This window comes from Schistocerca americana, chromosome 4 (genome assembly GCF_021461395.2).
Source record: "Schistocerca americana isolate TAMUIC-IGC-003095 chromosome 4, iqSchAmer2.1, whole genome shotgun sequence".
NCBI lineage: Eukaryota > Metazoa > Arthropoda > Insecta > Orthoptera > Acrididae > Schistocerca > Schistocerca americana.
In genome coordinates, this window is record NC_060122.1 from 37,940,007 (window position 1) to 37,962,360 (window position 22,354).

Genomic DNA, 22,354 nt, shown 5'->3' on the forward strand with positions numbered 1-22,354 from the left:
CTTCAGTTGTATCTAGCGACAGCTCGTTAGAGGGCCGAGTTGGGGTGTGTCGTGTTTTCCTCGTGAAAGCTCGTTCTGCCCCGACGTCAGTGATGGCCGTGTGCCGCATCCAGCCCGTCTGCGTCCTGGCCACACCTGGAGTTACGGCCTGTGTGACACCAGGAGCGCTCTCATCGTTATCACGCGCACGCTGACTGCAGAGCTGTGCGTCACTCTGGTGATTCGACCTGTCGTGAACAACTTACCAGGGGGTGTTTTCCAACAGGATAACGCACGGCACATACCGCTGTTGTAGCCCAACCTTCTCTGCTGAGTGTCGACATGTCGCCTTGGCCAGCTCGATCACCAGTTCTGCCTGCAATCGAGCACACGTGTGACATGCGTCATCGTCAGCCAGCATTAACCGGCCCTGTATTAACAGACCAGGCGCAACAGGCACCGAACTCCATCCCACAAACTGACACCCGGCACCTGCCCAACGCTATGCATGTGCCTCTGCGTGCTTGTATTCAACATTTAGGCGTTATACCCGTCAGTAACGTACCAGCATTTCATATTTGCAATAGCTTATCTCGCGCTTACGTTAACCTGCTATCTTGTAATGTTAATAAGTCAAATATGTCATATAGACAAACGTATTCCCGAATCTTCATTATTCGTCATTAATTATTATTTGTCGTTGCGATCTTTTTCCGTCAGTGTGTTTAGTTTCAAGGAAATTTAACTCGTTAGGATACACTATATTCAGCTGAAAATTTTTACACCAACTACGTCACATTCCCCAAGACATCTAATGGTATGTGGCGAAGAATACTTCTGAAACCACTAACTGATTCCCCCCCCCCCCCTTTGCTTGTTCCATCCGCGAATGGCGCGCGGGAAGAATGCTTTTCGCTAAGCCTCTGTATTTCCATAAGTTCTCGAATTTTGTCATCGTGGCCATAACGTGTGATGTATTGTGGTAGGAACTAAACTTGACTAATTGAATAGAGGGACTACATGAGTGAATGTAAGCTTTTACGCAAGCCCCGTGACAACAGCAAAGATGAAACGCCATTATGTGAATCGATAAACGTGAATGGATAGAATGCCAAAAGTGTACCACCTGGTATCACGGATATTGTGCCGGTGCCAGGGGCCGTAAGCAGTTTTTCTGTGGACGCTGCAGGTGATTTACGAGAACAGAGGCATTTCACAAAAGCTGCTTTCCATTAAAGTGATATTATTGTATTAGTAGAGGTAATTAGTATTAAATAGAAATTAGGGTATTTTCATCTGACATTCAACGTAATGCAATTGTGCATGAGCCCGTAATTTTCCGTATTCAAATGACCCGGACCACTATCGGAATAGCCCCACTCAAACGCACTTTTGTCCGATCAGAAGGGTAACATCATAACGTAAACGTATCAATGTTTGACAAGCACCTGTCATCAATTGGATAGGTATACTCGTAGAAGTAAATATACGTGCCTAAGACGAAAATTTAGTTAATAATTTTCCGGAAATAATTGATGTAAGTTGAAATTATTCTTATAGCCCCGTTTGTATCTTAATATGTTGTCCAATTCTTCCGGAAAGTGCTGAACGTCTTTCTTCTAACGTCCGCCAATGAAGTTTGTTGAGAACCTCGGTCACGCTCTCGCGCCGTCTAAACGATTCCGTGACGAAACGTGTCGCTCTTCTCTATCTCTTCTATGAGTCCCACCTGGTAAAGATCCTATATTGATGAACAATCCTCAAGGATCTGTCGAACAAGCGCGTTATAAGCCACTTCCTTTGTGTACGAGTTATATTTCCTTAAGATTCTTCCTAAGAATCCCAGGCTGGCATCTGCTTCTCCTAAACTAAAGGTCGCTCTGGATATATTACTGTACATACTGTGCCCAGCAGTTTCCCATCAAGAGTGTAGTTGTACAGTAGTGGCTCTTCCCCCTGTGTATGCGCAGTATGTCACACACAGGGTCAGCTACGGGAGGCCGCACCATGCATCAGTCTTCTGTAGTTCGATGCAGTCTGCTGGAGTCGCCGCATCACTACAGGCAGCCGCATCGTGTGCGAACAGTATTAAAAAGCATCCGACGCTTTCTACTAGACATTTTATACATGTCAAAAATTACGCTCCTATCACATTTCCTTGGAGTATCCTGTACATTACCTTTGTATCTGCCGACTTAGTTCCATTAAGAGCGACGTGTTGACTTCTATCTGCAAGGAAGTTTTGAATCCATTTTCAGATCTGTTCCGATACTCGATAAGCACGTATCTTTTTCTCCTTTTTCTCTAAATGGAAATGCGGAACGGTGTCAGATGCCTTTCGGAAGTCAAGGAACACGACATCAACCTGGGCACCGTTGTCTAAAGCGCTGTGGAACAGAGCAAATTTCGTTGCTCTGTAAGACTGCTTGAGACAATAACGCACATCTATAAACCTCAGAAAGGTGACTGGTTTTGTGTCAAATATCAAAAGAGGTCGAATGAACGCGAAACGGCTTCCTACCGAAGCCTGTGTGCAATGTTCTCACGGATCGAATTTTTTTATAAATATGACGGGACATTTATTTTGTGATTATTACACAAAGAAGACTACTTTCGTAGTTCCTTACGTTCCTACCTGTAAATATTTTGCTTGTACAATGTTATTACATCGCTGGTGCTAAATGTTTAATTACCCTGCCAGTTCTGCATACAGGTATACGAAACATGTTGCTGTATGAGTCACCTGAAAAAATAACAGCTGAGCGCGACAGGGAGGCAGTTCACATTAAATGTCTGTCTTTTCGGAAATTAGGAAACAACACTGCTGAGTAGGACGAAGGTAACCTTTATGCGATGTGCCGTTGCCAAATAACGTAGCCCTATGGAACTTGCACGGTACATAAAACGAGCTGCTATAGTATAGTACAGAAGGAAGCTGAAAGGAATACGCAATGAAACGAACAGAAATTAAAATGTTATTCAAAGACAGTGTTGACACTGAAGTCAGCGCGATTTATGATGGTGACCTGGACATTACGAAAGGTGGGACAAGGTTGTTTAGAGGGTGTGTGATACGCACGGACGGCAACGCATGCTCTGCAACGTGCTCCCAGGCTCGCCACGGGGTTGCTGAAGAGCTCCTGCGGTAGGGTGTTCCATTCTGCCACTACTACGGTTGACAATTGCTGGCCGGTCCTCGGTGCATGTGGACGCGCCGCAGTAAGTCCCCACAACGCATCCCACACACGTGCTCGATGGGAACGAGCAGGCAGGTCCATTGACCGAGTACCCTCAAAGCTCATCCACCTGCCTGAAATGTGGCGCACGGCAGAGGAGTACAGAGGCACAACAACTCTCACCGCTAACACACTTTTTTTGTCGACTGTAATATTTGGTCAGTGCCTGTCTTTCCGCATACAGAAATGCAAAGTAAAAGTGCAAATCTTAGCTGAAGAAGACAGTAATCGTCGCTGAACGTAGACTACAGGTTTCAACTTACTTTGTAATGTCTATAAGTCCTCTTCTTATTTACACAATTAAGTTCGGGTTAAAAGGCCGTTTCCATGCGTCTGACATCTTGCTCCCAGTGAAAACTCGATAGTGGCTTCTTAAAGCCAAGACTAGTCGTCTAACTAAGGACAACTCTTGATATACGTTACGGCGTAAGTTGAAAAATGTCGCCGTCATCCAACAAATCTACGGTTGTGGTGTGCAGTATGAAGAAGAACCAGTCGTTATAGTCATCACCTCGCGATCTAGCTTCTGATTACCATCGTTGAGAAAATTTCCTTAGTTAAGAGAGTGAAAATAACGGTTTGAGTGATGCATGCGAGTGATGAAGCAATCGCAGAATACTACATTAAGAATGCATCGGAGTAGCCCGTCATCTTGGCCTGCAACGGAAGACTTGGCCGCGCTAAGCAACACTATGAGCACGCGCCGGCCACCGCCTTGATGGTTAACAGCCATAAAATAAAAGTTCCTTTAAATTCATGTGGTGGCTCTACTTTTCAATCGAGTTTGAGTACTCGTTACTATTTGCTCATTATTTTTGTTAATATTAAATTTTCTTACGTACTTTTACCACTAGATTGATCTAACTTCTACAATGTGTATCTTTCAACGATATTTGTAAATTACAACCCGTTTAGATTAGAGTCAACGGGTTTAGCAAATAAAGCAATATATAAATAAATAAAATAACTCAAGACACATACATATGTTTTGAACGGGGTCCGCCTTTAGCAAAACACAATTTTGTTTCTTATCCCAAACATGTCTCACTGCAGTTGCAGCATCATCAGCGAGCTTTTATTTTATGGCTTAAACATAAAGAATGTTCTTTACCGTTTGTATAGATGCAAATGTTAGTTTTTAAATTACAGATGTTTGAAGAACACATAAAATTATGTATTCATACCTTTATACCACATGGTGTGGTTTTATAGTGTCTGTTGTCTTTCACAGTTTGTTAGCTGCAACCATATACGAATTAATGCAGACAAATTATAAGTTGTATATGGTTGCAGAATACAAACTGTGAAAGAAAACAGGTGCTATAAAAACATAATACATCAGGAGAACCACACCATGTGGTAAGAATGTATGAAAACATACATTTATGTGTACTTCAAAAACCTGTAATTACGACTTTAAAAACTAAGATTTACATGTATACAAACAATAAAGAATATTCTTTATGTTTAACAGCCATAAAATAAAAGACCACTGATGATACTACAACTGCAGTGAAACGTGTTTCGGATAAAAAACAAAATTGTGTTTTGCTAAACATATGTATTGTTAAATCAAACAGTGACGGAAGAGCTTCAACCTCAAGATGATTATTAAGACACATACTTCAGATTGTGTGTGCCTGTTGACTTTAAAAAAACACCAGAAAATATCGATCACTAATGCCATATTTCTTTCTTATTTTCTTTTCTGTTCTTGACGTTTAGCGTCATACATCTTTTATTGTTTTCTTCATCCTCGAGTCACACAAATACTATCATAAACTTTTTCGTTTTGTCAGTAAGTCATTTTGAGACGATCTGTTTAAAACGGAAGGAACAAAGCGGAGTAGCAAAATGCTGAGAAAATAAATTATATCTCAGGAAAGTTCTACACCGAGCTACACACTGGTGTATGTCGCATAGTAACTCGTCAAAAGTACAAGTGACAAGACCTGCAGAGGCACCGACGGCGTAAATATTACTTGACAAAGTACCGTAAACGTATGTGTACTCTGCTCGGCAGAGCTGCAGGCTTCACCTCTGTTGTGCACAATCATCCGAGTTAAAATCCTCATCCTTTCTTGCAGTGATACTACACGTTTCTACATTAAATATTGCTTCGATGTAAATGTTTCAGTATCGAGGAATTTTTGTCGGTATATTTTATTGACGTGCAGACACGTGGCAGTTTAGCATTCCTATTATCCATTCTGCCTTCTGGTGACAACTGGCTTTACTCAACAAGGATACATAACGCTGTTATTTCCGAAATTTATTTGCGTGAATGGTTCGCTGTGTGCTCACTACTGTTCTCTAATGATAACCTACATTTTCCTGGCGCCTCACGTTAATTGTTCAGGTGATTTCACAAGATATTACACATTTATTTTCATGCCTTCTAAAGAGCCATCTCCATTGGAAGTATTCTCCGAAGTGATTACCGGACGTGCTATCTCCCGCATACGTATCTCTCACGTCTGTGATTCACATCTCTCTCTCTCTCTCTCTCTCTCTCTCTCACACACACACACACACACACACACACACACAAATAGAGGTCGGCCAAGATACACAAAAGCATAAGCACTTACGAACACACAGAAACACACACACACTCACACACACACACACACACACACACACACACAGTCATGTCATACGCCATGAGCGGCATCAGAGTCCTTACTCACCTTTAAAATTCCACTTGTGGAACTGCAGATTTCCACTTATTTAATAACTACGTCACTTACTTCTTTGAAAGCCACAGATAATGATCGTAAAAACCAGTTTTCCTCTTACCACTTGACTGTCAGGCCCAATCGCTTTCGCATCAGAAGCGATAAGCCGTCGATGTCTGTTGCATCATTAATAAAGGAAATACACGTGGTGTTTACAACTCGTTATTTGCTGTTACGGCCAAAGTGCTCGCGTAACAGATTCTAGAAATCTAGATTCGAAATCAAGGGTAAACACGGCGAGATAAACCGAATGTCGTATCTGTTAAATCGTTTACTGTGCCCCGCTAATCGACATCCGATAAATCACGCACCATTTACAAATCCCTTGTTTACCGGCTACGACTGATTAGATGAGAATATTATCATTTATTTCATATGCACTATTCTGTTGGCTTACGCTGTACGCAATTCTCAAAAACAATTTCTCCTTAAGGCAGTGAAGGAAGAAACACAAGCATGCCTGTATTTCATGTCTGCAGGAGCAATGGATATTTTCAGACCATTCCTTGATCTCTTTCAATAGTTTCATTCGTCTAGAGAGCATCCGCACAACTGGAATAATTCAGTTGCATCTGACTGATGGATATTTCACGTCATATTTGCCGCCATTATTCACAAATACTGAGTAATCGATATTTTTGTTGGCACACTGCTACATTTAATTCAGCCTACACATCTTCCTACTGCGAATCAGCAGTTCTCGTATTATACAAAACTGATAATTCACTGAGAGGTACACAACTTCGACTCCCGCACTGGGTATTGCATACATGTGTAAGAAAACTGTCCTGACTTTCCTGAAAAAGTGTTAATTAATCCCTACTTGTTGTTGTTGTTGTTGTGGACTTCACTCCAGAGACTGGTTTGATGCAGCTCTCCATGCTACTCTATTCTGTGCAAGCTTCTTCATCTCCCAGTACCTACTGCAACCTACATCCTTCTGAATCTGCTTAGTGTATTCATCTCTTGGTCTCCCTCTATGATTTTTACCCTCCACGCTGTCCTCCAGTACTAAATTGGTGATACCTTGATGCCTCAGAATATGTCATACCAAACACTCCCTTCTTCTAGTCAAGTTGTACCACAAATTTCTCTTCTCTCCAATTCTGTTCAGTATCTCCTCATTATTCATGTGATCTACCCGTCTAATCTTTAGCATTCTTCTGTAGCACCACATTTCGAAAGCTTCTATTCTCTTCTTTTCTAAACTATTTATCGTCCGTGTTTTACTTCCATACATGGCTACAATCCATACAAATACACTCCTGGAAATGGAAAAAAGAACACATTGACACCGGTGTGTCAGACCCACCATAATTGCTCCGGACACTGCGAGAGGGCTGTACAAGCAATGATCACACGCACGGCACAGCGGACACACCAGGAACCGCGGTGTTGGCCGTCGAATGGCGCTAGCTGCGCAGCATTTGTGCACCGCCGCCGTCAGTGTCAGCCAGTTTGCCGTGCCATACGGAGCTCCATCGCAGTCTTTAACACTGGTAGCATGCCGCGACAGCGTGGACGTGAACCGTATGTGCAGTTGACGGACTTTGAGCGAGGGCGTATAGTGGGCATGCGGGAGGCCGGGTGGACGTACCGCCGAATTGCTCAACACGTGGGGCGTGAGGTCTCCACAGTACATCGATGTTGTCGCCAGTGGTCGGCGGAAGGTGCACGTGCCCGTAGACCTGGGACCGGACCGCAGCGACGCACGGATGCACGCCAAGACCGTAGGATCCTACGCAGTGCCATAGGGGACCGCACCGGCACTTCCCAGCAAATTAGGGACACTGTTGCTCCTGGGGTATCGGCGAGGACCATTCGCAACCGTCTCCATGAAGCTGGGCTACGGTCCCGCACACCGTTAGGCCGTCTTCCGCTCACGCCCCAACATCGTGCAGCCCGCCTCCAGTGGTGTCGCGACAGGCGTGAATGGAGGGACGAATGGAGACGTGTCGTCTTCAGCGATGAGAGTCGCTTCTGCCTTGGTGCCAATGATGGTCGTATGCGTGTTTGGCGCCGTGCAGGTGAGCGCCACAATCAGGACTGCATACGATCGAGGCACACAGGGCCAACACCCGGCATCATGGTGTGGGGAGCGATCTCCTACACTGGCCGTACACCACTGGTGATCGTCGAGGGGACACTGAATAGTGCACGGTACATCCAAACCGTCATCGAACCCATCGTTCTACCATTCCTAGACCGGCAAGGGAACTCGCTGTTCCAACAGGACAATGCACGTCCGCATGTATCCCGTGCCACCCAACGTGCTCTAGAAGGTGTAAGTCAACTACCCCGGCCAGCAAGATCTCCGGATCTGTCCCCCATTGAGCATGTTTGGGACTGGATGAAGCGTCGTCTTACGCGGTCTGCACGTCCAGCACGAACGCTGGTCCAACTGAGGCGCCAGGTGGAAATGGCATGGCAAGCCGTTCCACAGGACTACATCCAGCATCTCTACGATCGTCTCCATGGGAGAATAGCAGCCTGCATTGCTGCGAAAGGTGGATATACACTGTACTAGTGCCGACATTGTGCATGCTCTGTTGCCTGTGTCTATGTGCCTGTGGTTCTGTCAGTGTGATCATGTGATGTATCTGACCCCAGGAATGTGTCAATAAAGTTTCCCCTTCCTGGGACAATGAATTCACGGTGTTCTTATTTCAATTTCCAGGAGTGTACTTTCAGAAACGACTTCCTGACACTTAAATTATACTCGATATTAGAAAATTTCTCTTTTTCAAAACGCATTCCTTGCCATTGCCAGTCTACATTTTGTATCCACTATACTTCGAATATCATCAGTTGTTTTGCTCCCCAAACAGCAGAACTCATTTACTACTTTAAGTGTCTCATTTCCTAATCTAATTCCCTCAGCATCACCCGATTTAATTCGACTACATTCCATTATCCTCGTTTTGCTTTTGTTGATGTTCATTTTATATCCTCCTTTCAAGACACTGTCCATTCCGTTCAGCTGCTCTTCCAGGTCCTTTGCTGTCTCTGACAGAATTAGAATGTCATCGGCGAACCTCAACGTTTCCATTTCTTCTCCATGGATTCTAATTCCTACTCCGAATTTCTCTTTTGTTTCCTTTACTGCTTTTCATATAAGAATTGAATAACATCGCGGATAGGTTACAACCCTGTCTCACTCCCGTCCCAACCACTGCTTCCCTTTCATGCCCCTCGACTCTTATAACTGCCATCTGGTTTCTGTATAAAATGTAAATAGCCCTTCGCTCCCTGTATTTTACCCCTACCACCTTCAGAATTTAAAAGAGAGTATTCCAGTCAAAACTGTCAAAAGCTTTCTCTAAGTCTACAAATGCCAGAAACGCAGGTTTGCCTTTCCTTAATCTATTTTCTAAGATAAGTCGTAGGGTCAATATTGCCTCACGTGTTCTACGGAATCCAAACTGATCTTCCCCGAGGTCGGCTTCTACCAGTTTTTCCATTCGTCTGTAAAGAACTCATGTTAGTATTTTGCAACCATGGCTTATTAAACGGATAGTTCGATAATTTTCACATCCGTCGACACCTGCTTTCTTTGGGATTGGGTATTTCGCCTGTCTCATACATCTTGCTCACCAGATGGTAGAGTTTTGTCTGGGCTGGCTCTTCCACGGCTATCAGTAGTTCCAATGGGATATTGTCTACTCCCGGGGCCTTGTTTCGACTTAGGTCTTTCAGTGCTCTGTCAAACTCTTCACGCAGTATTATATCTCCCATTTCTTCTTCATCTACCTTCGCTTCCTCAAGAACATCGCCCTTGTATAGACCTTTTATATACTCCTTCCACCTTTCTGCTTTCCCTTCTTTGCTTAGAGCTGGGTTTTCATCTGAGCTCTTGATATTCATGCAAGTAGTTCTCTTTTCTCCAAAGGTCTCTTTAATTTTCCTGTAGACAGTATCTACACTCCTGGAAATTGAAATAAGAACACCGTGAATTCGTTGTCCCAGAAAGGGGAAACTTTATTGACACATTCCTGGGGTCAGATACATCACATGATCACACTGACAGAACCACAGGCACATAGACACAGGCAACAGAGCATGCACAATGTCGGCACTAGTACAGTGTATATCCACCTTTCGCAGCAATGCAGGCTGCTATTCTCCCATGGAGACGATCGTAGAGATGTTGGATGTAGTCCTGTGGAACGGCTTGCCATGCCATTTCCACCTGGCGCCTCAGTTGGACCAGCGTTCGTGCTGGACGAGCAGACCGCGTGAGACGACGCTTCATCCAGTCCCAAACATGCTCAATGGGGGACAGATCCGGAGATCTTGCTGGCCAGGGTAGTTGACTTACACCTTCTGGAGCACGTTGGGTGGCACGGGATACATGCGGACGTGCATTGTCCTGTTGGAACAGCAAGTTCCCTTGCCGGTCTAGGAATGGTAGAACGATGGGTTCGATGACGGTTTGGATGTACCGTGCACTATTCAGTGTCCCCTCGACGATCACCAGTGGTGTACGGCCAGTGTAGGAGATCGCTCCCCACACCATGATGCCGGGTGTTGGCCCTGTGTGCCTCGGTCGTATGCAGTCCTGATTGTGGCGCTCACCTGCACGGCGCCAAACACGCATACGACCATCATTGGCACCAAGGCAGAAGCGACTCTCATCGCTGAAGACGACACGTCTCCATTCGTCCCTCCATTCACGCCTGTCGCGACACCACTGGAGGCGGGCTGCACGATGTTGGGGCGTGAGCGGAAGACGGCCTAACGGTGTGCGGGACCGTAGCCCAGCTTCATGGAGACGGTTGCGAATGGTCCTCGCCGATACCCCAGGAGCAACAGTGTCCCTAATTTGCTGGGAAGTGGTGGTGCGGTCCCCTACTGCACTGCGTAGGATCCTACGGTCTTGGCGTGCATCCGTGCGTCGCTGCGGTCCGGTCCCAGGTCTACGGGCACGTGCACCTTCCGCCGACCACTGGCGACAACATCGATGTACTGTGGAGAACTCACGCCCCACGTGTTGAGCAATTCGGCGGTACGTCCACCCGGCCTCCCGCATGCCCACTATACGCCCTCGCTCAAAGTCCGTCAACTGCACATACGGTTCACGTCCACGCTGTCGCGGCATGCTACCAGTGTTAAAGACTGCGATGGAGCTCCGTATGCCACGGCAAACTGGCTGACACTGACGGCGGCGGTGCACATATGCTGCGCAGCTAGCGCCATTCGACGGCCAACACCGCGGTTCCTGGTGTGTCCGCTGTGCCGTGCGTGTGATCATTGCTTGTACAGCCCTCTCGCAGTGTCCGGAGCAAGTATGGTGGGTCTGACACACCGGTGTCAATGTGTTCTTTTTTCCATTTCCAGGAGTGTATATTACCCCTAGTGATATGCTCCTCTACATTCTTACATTTATCCTCTAGCCATCCCTTCATAGCCATTTTGCACTTCCTGTCGATCTCATTTTTTGAGACTTTTGTATTTCTTTTTTCCTGCTTCATTTACTGCGTTTTTCTATTTTTTCCTTTCATCAATTAAATTCAATATCTCTTCTGTTACCCAAGGATTTCTATTAGCTCTCGTCTTTTTACCTACTTGATCCTCTGCCGCTTTCACTATTTCATCTCTGAAAGCTACCCTTTTTCTTCTACTGTATTTCTTTCCCCCATCCTTGTCAATCGATTCGTAATGCTGTCCGTGAAACTCTCTAAAACCTCTGGTTCTTTCAATTTATCCATGTCCCATCTCCTTAAATTCCCACCTTTTTGCAGTTTTTTCAGTTTCAATCTACAGTTCATAAGCAATAGATTGTGATCGGAGTCCACATCTGCACCTGGAAATGTCTTGCAATTTAAAACCTGGTTCCTGAATCTCTGTCTTACCATTATATAATCTATCTGATACCTTTTAGTATCTCCAGGCTTCTTCCATGCATACAACCTTCTTTCATGATTCTTGAACCAAGTGTTAGCTATAAGTTATGCTCTGTGCAAAATTCTACCATTTGGCTTCCTCTTACATTCCTTACCCCCATTCCATATTCACCTACTACGTTTCCTTCTCTTCCTTTTCATACTATCGAGTTCCAGCCACCCATGACTATTAAATTTTCGTCTCCCTTCACTATCTGAATAATTCCTTTTATCTCATCATACATTTCATCAATCTCTTCGTCATCTGCGCAGCTAGTTGGCGTATAAACTTGTACTACTGTGATACGCGTGCGCTTCGTATCTATCTTGGCCACAAGAATGTGTTCACTATGCTGTTTGTAGTAGGTTAGCCGCATTCCTATTTTTTTTATTCATTATTAAAACTACTCTAGCATTACTCTTATTTGATCTTGCATTTATAACCCTGTATATACCTGACCCGAAGTCTTGTTCCTCCTGCCATCGAACTTCACTAATTCCCACTATATCTAACTTTAACCTATCCATTTCCCTTTTTAAATTTTCTAACCTACCTGTCCGATTAAGGGATCTGACATTCAACGCTCCGACCCGTAGAACGCCAGTTTTCTTTCTCCTAATAACAACGTCCTCCTGAGTAGTCCCCGCCCGGAGATCCGAATGGGGGATAATTTTACCTCCGGGATATTTTACCCGAGAGGACGCCATCATCATTTAACCATACAGGAAAGCTGCATGCACTCGGGAAAAATTACGGGTATAGTTTCCCCTTGCTTTGAGCAATTCGCGAAACCAGCACAGCAAGGCCGTTTTGGTTATTGTTACAATGCCAAATCAGTCAATCATCGAGACTGTTGCCCTGCAACTACTGAAAAGGCTGCTGCCCCTCTTCAGGAACCACAAGTTTGTCTGGCCTCTCAACAGATACCCCTCCGTTGTGGTTGCACCTACAGTACGGCTATCTGTATCGCTGAGGCACGCAAGCCTCCCCACCAACGGCAAGGTCTATGGTTCACGGACTCGTTAAAAACTTTAATACTGCACTCCTAAAAATCCAAAAGTCTTAACCAACAAACCAGTGTTTTTTCCATGAATATTTTTCCTCCATGAACACACACACAACGACTGTCCAACATTCAGGTTCTCCGGCTTCTCAGCGGTATTGCCGGCCGGAAAACCCTTAACCCCCTATCCCAATTCCACTTCCGATCATCCTGACAATCATAATACGACTCAGATGACGAGAGCTTACTTGGCCAGGGATGCATAAATTCAGCGCAGGTCGTTATAGGCCTCACACCCTTGTGATTATCGCTTTTCGGCTCATATCCTAGGTGTCATTTGTTTTAACTTTTCTAACGCGATAGGGACCTATATTCTGGGCCTTCAGTTTTAATGCTAATCCAGTTTTTGCTCGTTTTGTTGCCACTAGGTCATCAACTTGCACTTGGATGCTTCCTTCCGATGTCAGTTTTGCAATGGTGTTTTTCGGATACTTCCGTGGCGTATTGAATTCGCGGTTCGTTGAATTTATGGTGCCATGTTGTACAGTTCATTAGAGTACCAGTACTAAGCTTAGCAGTGATTTTAGCCAAAGCAGAATTGAACCTCTCGATGTGGACATTGACCCTAGCGAGTCCCATCATTATTAAAATGTGTTCCTTTCCTTCTGCAATGCAGTACACCTTGAATTCTTGAGAAGTAAAGCAATGCCTCTGTCGGTAATTACTTGGACTGAATTCCTAAAATTAGTTTTCTGTAATTCCATCTTACTAACTGCTTTTGTTGATTTTGTATCCTTTACAGGATATAGCGAGGGAGACTTGGTAAATGCTTCAATACTTAGAAATTGGCTGTACTCTTGTGCATTGACTGAATCGATACAATGTGATCCATGTGATAAGTATATAATGACTCACTTTCTTTGAATAAGTGAAAAAGGAAATTTTCTTTCTTTCCTGATTTCTCGGACATGATTAAACCTTTATTATATAACCACAGATCACTCATTTCACATTCTCAGTCAAATCTGGTATATAATTTCTCTTCAGTTCACTTGGTCACAAAATGACCTTTTTCATGCACGTGCTTGATGATTTCACATTGCACAGTGCATGAAACCACTAAAGATTCTCTACTGACATGAAACTTTAAAATAATTACATCTGGCATTAAAAAGTTTTCATAATGCTGTTCTCTGAGAACGCTCTTGATTGCTTCTAAACCATAATCATTCTCTTGAGGCTTTCTGTTTCTAACTATTAAACTATCTGTAAAACCAAACTGTACATGCATCCTCTTAGAACCAAGTAAGTGTCTGATGGTGTAGGAATACTCTTCTAAGAACAAAGCCCATCTTGCTACTCTCAGTGACAAGTCCTCCTTATCCGTAGTCGTTTCGAATGCAGTGCAGTCAGATACATTTTAAAATTTATTTCTGGTAAATACATCCGCAATTTCCTTAAGCAGTTAACAATGTCTAAAACCAATAACTACTGTTTTTTCCCCTTGAGGTTTTGTTTGTTTACTCATATACGTGACTGGATGGAACGTGTTATCACCTCGAGATTTTCGTAACTTTACGGCTTCAAGACCTTATTTGCTTGCGTCTGTGTGTAGTTCAGTTTCGTGTTCTGGTTATAGGTTTTTAAAATTGGATCCGATGAAAAAATATCTTTCAGCGTCTTGAAAGCTTGCCTTTCCTCCTCTTCAAACTTATATTATCGATTATTCTTTAGAAAATCGCTCACGGATTTGGCAGTTGAAGAGTAATTTGAGCTCTACTTCTTAAAGTATTCTGTTACACCTAGCAAACTTTGTATTGCTGCAAAAGATTTCGGTACTGGAAAGTTTTGAGCCGCTGTTGTCTTCTCAAAATTAGGAAGATTTGTACACGTTGTGTAATATACCCAATAATCTGAACAAGTCTCTTCAAGAACTGGAATTTTGCAAAATTAATTTCAAGGCCATTTTCTGGTGCAATTTTTAACACTAAACTACGAGTAAGACGTTGAAGTTCTCATTGTCACCCTTGTTATGGAGATGCTTCGGGTACAGAAATGAGAATCCTGGGAGGGAAAGTGACGTTCGTTTTGAGAAGCACTGGTGAGAAAATTTGGCGAACCGGCATCAGAAGCTGACTGCTGAACGATTCTACTGCCGACAACCTAAATTGCGCCCGAGGACCACGAAGATATGATACGAGAAATTAGGGCTCATACGGAGGCAGACAGCCGTTTTCCCCTCGCTCTGTTTGTGAGTTGAACAGGAAAGGAAATGGCAGGTAGTGGTATAGGGTACCCTCCGCCAAGCACCGTACGGTGGCTTGCGGAGTATCTATGTAGATGCAGGTTTACATCTAGATTTGGTTGTTAACAATTTCTTTCTGTCCTAGCGACTATCTTCTGGCTATACTACAAACTATACATCAATTGCTCTTCTATCAATATAATGTTCAATGGTTCAAATGGCTCTGAGCACTATGGGACTCAACTGCGGAGGTCATTAGTCCCCTAGAACTTAGAACTAGTTAAACCTAACTAACCTAAGGACATCACAAACATCCATGCCCGAGGCAGGATTCGAACCTGCGACCGTAGCGGTCTTGCGGTTCCAGACTGCAGCGCCTTTAACCGCACGGCCACTTCGGCCGGCAAATAATGTTCATTCTGACATCAGTGGACCTTATTGGGTGCAATTAGACAGTAATTGTGCAATGTTTTCCTTTGTTTCATCACTAACAGAGCTTTCAGTATCTAATTCTGTTATGTCTTCTGTATGAATACACGTAAAATAAGTTTCCCCTTCTGGCTTCCTTACAGTAACTCCCTTAGTCAAAATATCCACGGGTGTGCTGCCGGTCTATAGTGTCCAACGGGCACAATATTTCGGCGATCATACATGTCGCCATCATCAGGTGAACTGACGGACTGAGCTCCTGTGAACGTGCCGGCACGGAGATCCGTACGCTATGGCTGCTCAGAGGGAACTGGGTTCGGTCGCGGCGGCGGCTGATTTAAATACCCTCCCCCCGCGGCGCGCTCCCTCCGCCGTCCGCGCCCCGCGCCACGGTCGCGCGGTGGAACAGATTGCGACGGCGTCTGAGATGACGTCGGAGTGATGGCTCTGTCCGCCGTGGTCGTCAAGAATCACAGTAACTCCCTTGTTTATTAACACTTCACATAAATATCTGTTTCAATTTTCGCATCATAATGACAACACTGCTTCTAAAAATACTTATGGAGAGACGAAATTTTTCCCAAATCGCTTCAAGAATACATCGGTTTCTTGCAGATTTGGAGCATCCACAATCTCATAAACATCCTGTTGTAATGAATTAATTTGACTGCCACAGTCAATTAGTGACGTCACCTCTCGGTTGCTTATTCGTACATTTTTAAGTTTATGGATCTTAATACTTCTCTTAACAGCGCTTGCATTCATTGTCACCATTTGATTCTTCTTCTCCTTCGTGCATTTAGGTGAGATTAGACCAAACTCGTTGCACTTGAAGCAATCGCGAAGGAAGCTTTAGCTATTGTATATGGAGTAACTAAGTTTCATGATTTTTTTGTACGGTCGCAAGTTCTATTTGGTCACCGACCATAAGCCTTTGACGTCGTTGTTCCACCCGTCGAAGCCAATTCCGGCCCGCACTGCACAGAAGTTGCAACGTTGGTCCTTGTTTTTGTCCAACTACAACTACGAACTTTTGTTTCGTCCTACCACCAGGCATGGCAATGCTGATGCTCTGTCTCGTCTACCTCTCGGTCCTGACGAACTGTTTGATTCTTGGGAACTGTCATGCATGTTTATTGATTCGCAAGATAAGGAATTAGCTGATGGTTTTCCAGTGGATTTTCGTAGGATTGCTTCCGCGACAGCTGCCGACGCTTCTTTGCAGATTCTCTTGCAGTATATTCGTACTCAATGGGCTCCATCGGCTTCGCAAATTCGCGATCCACCTGTTCGACGTTACTTTACGCATCGTCACAACCCGTCTGTACACCACGGTGTTATCTTGTTACGAACTGACGATGATCAGTGTCGTGTGGTTGTACCTCGTTCGTTGCAGTCGGAAATCCTCAGTTTACTGCACACTGGCCATTGGGGTGTAGTGCGGACGAAGAAATTAGCGGCTCGTCACTGCACTTGGGTCGGCATTGATAAACAAATTGAGAACTTGCTTGCTAACTGTCACTCTTGCGCGGAGCATCAGTCTGCTCGCCGCTAGGGCTTGTTTGCGTGGCCCACTCCTACTGCGCCTTGGCAGCGCGTTCATATTGATTTTGCGGGTCCCTTCTGGGACACCCGCTGGTTGATAGTTATTGATGCGTACAGCAACTTTCCTTTTGTTGTGCCTATGCCCTCTACTGCCTCTGCCAGCGCTAATCGGGCTTTGACGTCTATTTTTTGCATTGAGGGCCTTCCTGAAGTTATTGTCTCCGACAATGGCCCCCAATTCGTGTCCTCAGAGTTTGAGGCGTTCTGTGCTGCTAATGGCATTCGCCATCTGACCTCAGCCCCGTTCCACCCCCAGTGGAATGGCGAGGCTGAGCGCTTTGTGCGTACGTTTAAGTCGCAGGTGAGCAAGTTGCGCGCCACGCACTCTCGCTCTGGACTTTCCTCGCTTCCTATCGCTCTCAACCACGCGGCACCCGTTCCCCGGCAGAATTGCTACACTACCGCACCCATCGGTCGCTCCTGCAGCTGTTGCACCCGCCGCCGCACGTTCCCGCTGCATCGCCTCGTTCTGGCTCGGCGCCGCACGATTTGGTGTTGTATCGCGATTTCTCCGGCAGGCAGCGCTGGAAGCAGGGGCGCATTCTTCGGCAGCTCTGTCGCCCCTTATTTGTCATTTCTGGTCCCTCCGGCACTGTGAAGCGACACCGGAAACAGATTCGTCTGTGCCGTCCTCGGTTTTCTGAACGCTCGTTGTTTTCCGGAAGAATTGGAGGCTTCGCGGCTTCCGCCGCCACGGCCCACGACGCCGCCGACGCATCCTCCTCAGCGGGCGAGCCTCCGGTCTTCGCCGCTGCCGGTCCGGTCAGCTCTGCTCCGGACGGACGCCTCCCGCCACCTCCGCCGCCGCGTTCCTCCGCGGTGCCGGAACCGATGGACGCTTAGGCTGCCGTCACGCTGCCGCCGCCTCCCATGGAGGTCGTTGCTCCGCCTCTTCCTCCGAATATCCCCAGTGGCGGTGCGCAGCCTGGGCAGGCTTTCCACGGGGCGTTTTCCTCGCCCCTCGCGACCAATTCGGGGTCCCAGGTGGACAGTTGCGCTGTCCGTCCCCTCAGCTGCACCGTCCCTGGGTCCCTCCACCCGCTGCCGGGAACCGTACTCAACGTCGGCGCGTCGTTTACGGGGGGAGGGATGTGGCATGGACAGCAACGATGCCACGGAATACTGTCTCAAGTTGGAACTACGACAGACACAGACGACAGCACCCTCTAGCCAGTGCTGGCGAGGACTACGAGCTCCGCGACTCCTTCAGCCCATTTGATCAGGTGCAGCCAGCCAGGACACTTCGCTTCAGCATCGCAACTACGTACAAACTTATGTAATCGTTTATCACCTTGTTTTTCCACCAATAAACCATTTTCTTGCAGTACCGACTTGTCTTACCTTTTCCCGTTCCTACCCACGCGCCGCCTCCCAGGCGGGATACAAAAGACACACGGTATGCTCTCTGGCTTGTTGCTTGATGGTCTCCAGTGCTAATCCAGTGCTTCACCATCGATTTGTCTAATTTGCTCTTCACCTGCGGATTGAAGCATTCAGAAAACTCTCGAAGAATGGCAAGTAGCTTCTTCTGTCGTTCCTTAGTGGGATCTGGTGATAGCCAAATTAGTGGTAGCGCTAATTTCGCTCACAGACTCGGCAAGGGAGGTTTCTATGACGCACAGCTGTTCAATTAACGGCTCATCGTTTGCTACGCAATTCACCGAATCTGTTCTTAAACGAGACGACAGAGGCTGGAATGACCAAATTATTCTTCAGTGGTATGCTTTTCTTACATTGCACTACAAGATCCGTGGGTGGATGCATAGCATCAAGCGTGACAGTTACCTTTCTAGTGCTGATTGCAGGAATGATCACTTCATCCAACACACATAGTCTCCACACACTCGGATGCGCATCTTCCTGTCCACAGTATCTCATCTCGTCTAGCATAATCTTCGAGCGACCACACTCTATAATTGCCTGAGAAGCTTTCAAGAATTCCCATCCGAGAATGACGTCATGACTACACTCTTGTAAGACGATGAATTCTAAGGGCTGTGTATGGCCACTTCACAAATGGTACATCTTCCTGTAGGTTTTACATATTTCCCATTAGCCACCGTCAGCAGAGATGTTTTGCTGTCGACGAATACGGTTTTCTGTAACTGGCGACAGTACTTCTCCTAAATGACTGAATATGATGCTCCAGACTCCACAAGAGCTTGGGCTGGCCGGCCATCCATGAGGATACGACGTAGTTTCCTATCATTTTTGTAGTGATCGACGACGGGGGATATTTCTCTTCGACGGCCTCACCTCCAAGGAAGGTCGCACCCTTTAGTTTTCCAGGCTGCGGCGCCTAGGTGATCGGCTGGAGCTTCTAAACGGCGATGGAGACCTTGCTCGGCGTGTTGGGGAGCGTCCTCTCCAGCGGCTAGCCTGCGGCGATGGTGACCTTCGTCGTCCTGCACCCACGTCTTCTTGTTCGTCGTCCCGGAGTTGTCGTCGGCTGAGATTGGTCTGCTGTCTTCTGGCGCGGACGTCATCAGCCGCCGTCAGTGTTCCTTGGTGCCCAAGCAGGTTCCTCATGCAGCATTTTAGGAACGTAACTTTGCATGGGTCTCAACTTTTTCACCGTTTTAAAGGGAAATGTAGAGAGATTGGGTTTCATGTCTTGTCCACTTCCTCCTTTATGACCTCTTGAAGCGTCTCGGTTTATTGCTCGCCGTGCAATCCAAGTGCCTTCTGAACTTCCTCTGTCACTATCTGACGAAGAACACTTGTGAAATCAGATGCTTCCTCCATCACGGACATCGACATGAGGTTTGGAAGCCGTTCAAACTTCTTGCGCGTAATTCTTTTTTAATGCATTGTCTCGATGTACTGGCACCATTTTATGAAGTCGTCTGCTGTCGAAACTTCCTTCAGGAGTAGTGCATGATACATGTCCTCAGCAACACCCTTCATGAGATGTGCAACCTTGTCCTCCTCCTTCATTCTAGGATCCACTATTTTAGACACTTCCAAGACGTACTGAATGAAGGATGCTGTAGTTTCTCCTGGAAGCTGTGCCCTGCACTTTAATTTATCTTGGACCTTGCACTTCTATCATTGTGTGTCGCCCAAATAATTGCGCAGTTCCGCCTGGAATACTTCTGAGCTTGTGAACTTCTGCTCGTTGTTCTCATACCATTGCTGGCAGTGCCCTCCAAGTAGAAAAATACGTTAGCAAAATACACGGTGTCATTCCATTTGTTAAATTTGGCTATACGCTCATATACCTCCAGCCACTTGTTTGGATCTTGGCCATCGACACCAGAGAACCCGGAAGGATGTCTCATGTGGGGGCACACCATTGCTGTCATCGTAACGTCTTCTTCTTCTGTCTCCGGTAGATTGCGATCTTTTGAATGTGGCTCGAACTCGGGTTTCCCGCCACGTAAACGGCGGCTCTGTCGTGGCCTGATGGGAGCCACTGTGTCGTCGATAACGTGCGTTATCACAGGTTCCAATACCGAGTGTCTCCACCAGAATCATGTCACGTAGAAGAAGGTATAAGCAGATGGATGACGAACACTAACTTCACTTAACGAAGGTTTATTCTGCACTTGCATATACAAGAGCGTGAACTGCCTCCGGCCAGAACACATACAGTATATATATAGCTACAGAACATTCCAGTACAATGACGCTTGACATTTCTGGATACGTCTAGGATGTACTCGAACCGAATATGGAAATTAAAACTGTACAGTCCAGGTGAGTTATGAACTCACGACCCTCCATGCAACAGTTTAGTATCATAACCACTACACCACGGTGCTACTCAGCTTGTTTTGCGACAATATTAGCCCTACCTGTTTTAGTGGTTACCATCATAAATCTTAGAGACGAACGCATAACACCTCACGGACATTTTCATTGTCTCAGACCAGGCAACACAGAAATCTCATCGTCTTCTTAAATTTTGTGTCCGACAGATGTGTGTTCAAACCACGTTTCATTTGCCCGCGTTTCTGGTACAAAAATGGGACCAGCTATGGTTATTACTGGAAACAGAAATTTACTTCTTTTTCCAAAAACTGAATCAGGTCGAATGCCCCGTCGCTGCCAGAGCTCCTCCTGCTAGAGCCAGACATGTGAGGACTAACAGGGAAGACAGTCGCGTCTAATATGTAGTCGTGCTGCCTTCGTAATCAGTAGCGAGACGTGAGAGAAACATCGCTGCCTTTTGCGTTGCACAAACAATTCGGGTGTGCGGTCAGTCTGTAATACGACAGCAGGTCGGGCTAGATGAGTTCACTCGCAGAGATCGTCAAACGACAACAGATTAACTCTTTATGAGGAGGAGCATCGCCGGCCAGCGAGACTGCGTGTGAAGCTGCCGTCGACAGTGCGGTGGCGCTGTTGGTTTCGCATTTGTTTGGCGCGTTTTGCTGACGGTTGGAGCCAAGTGATGGGTCGCGTGTGATCGGCTGTCTAACGCGACGGAACCGAGGAAATATTGGGTCGCAAAAATGTTATAAGAGTTGTGACAAAAGCATAATCACTGATGTGCAGTCGTACGAGCGCATCACGCGAAGGCAGCAGTAGTTCGCGAAATGAGTGCGAATCAAAACGCGAGAAATACGACTTGGCGCATCCCCCACGCCGCGCCACCTCAGAATTGTATTAACCACATCGCCACGAACGCCGCCTTGGTGGACTGCAGTGAATCGATGTGAACGACACCCCAAGAATAACGTGTGAGGAGCGCAGCGCTGTAGAGCGCACAGAAATAAATAGTAATCAAAGTTCTACCACCAGACTCGTGTGACGAAATCGGTACTGAGGCACTCCCCCTTCCCCCTCCTCCTAGCCCCGATTCCCCTCTGAACATTCCAGGGACGTTCCAGCATCGTTCCAGTGTAGCAGTACGACGATGGAAGAAGCGAACGTGGTCTGAAGAGTTCCAGTTGAGTGAGTACTTATTAGGCATGCAGTCGCATATATATATATATATATATATATATATATATATATATATATATATATATATATATATATCAAGGGAAGATGAATTCATGAAAACTATGCCCAAATGAAATTTGCGCTCAACCAGAAATCTGTGAAATCTGCGCTCCATACCTGCTCCCTCTGTGCCACGGTTTACCTGCACCCAGACTTCCGTAATTACTCTAAACTACCTGCTCTGCACGCAAGGCCCAACTGCTCCCCGATAGACCTCCTCTACCACAGTAGGCGACTCTGAACAAAACGATCTTAGTAGCGCTCCAGCTGTCGTGCGACTTGTGTA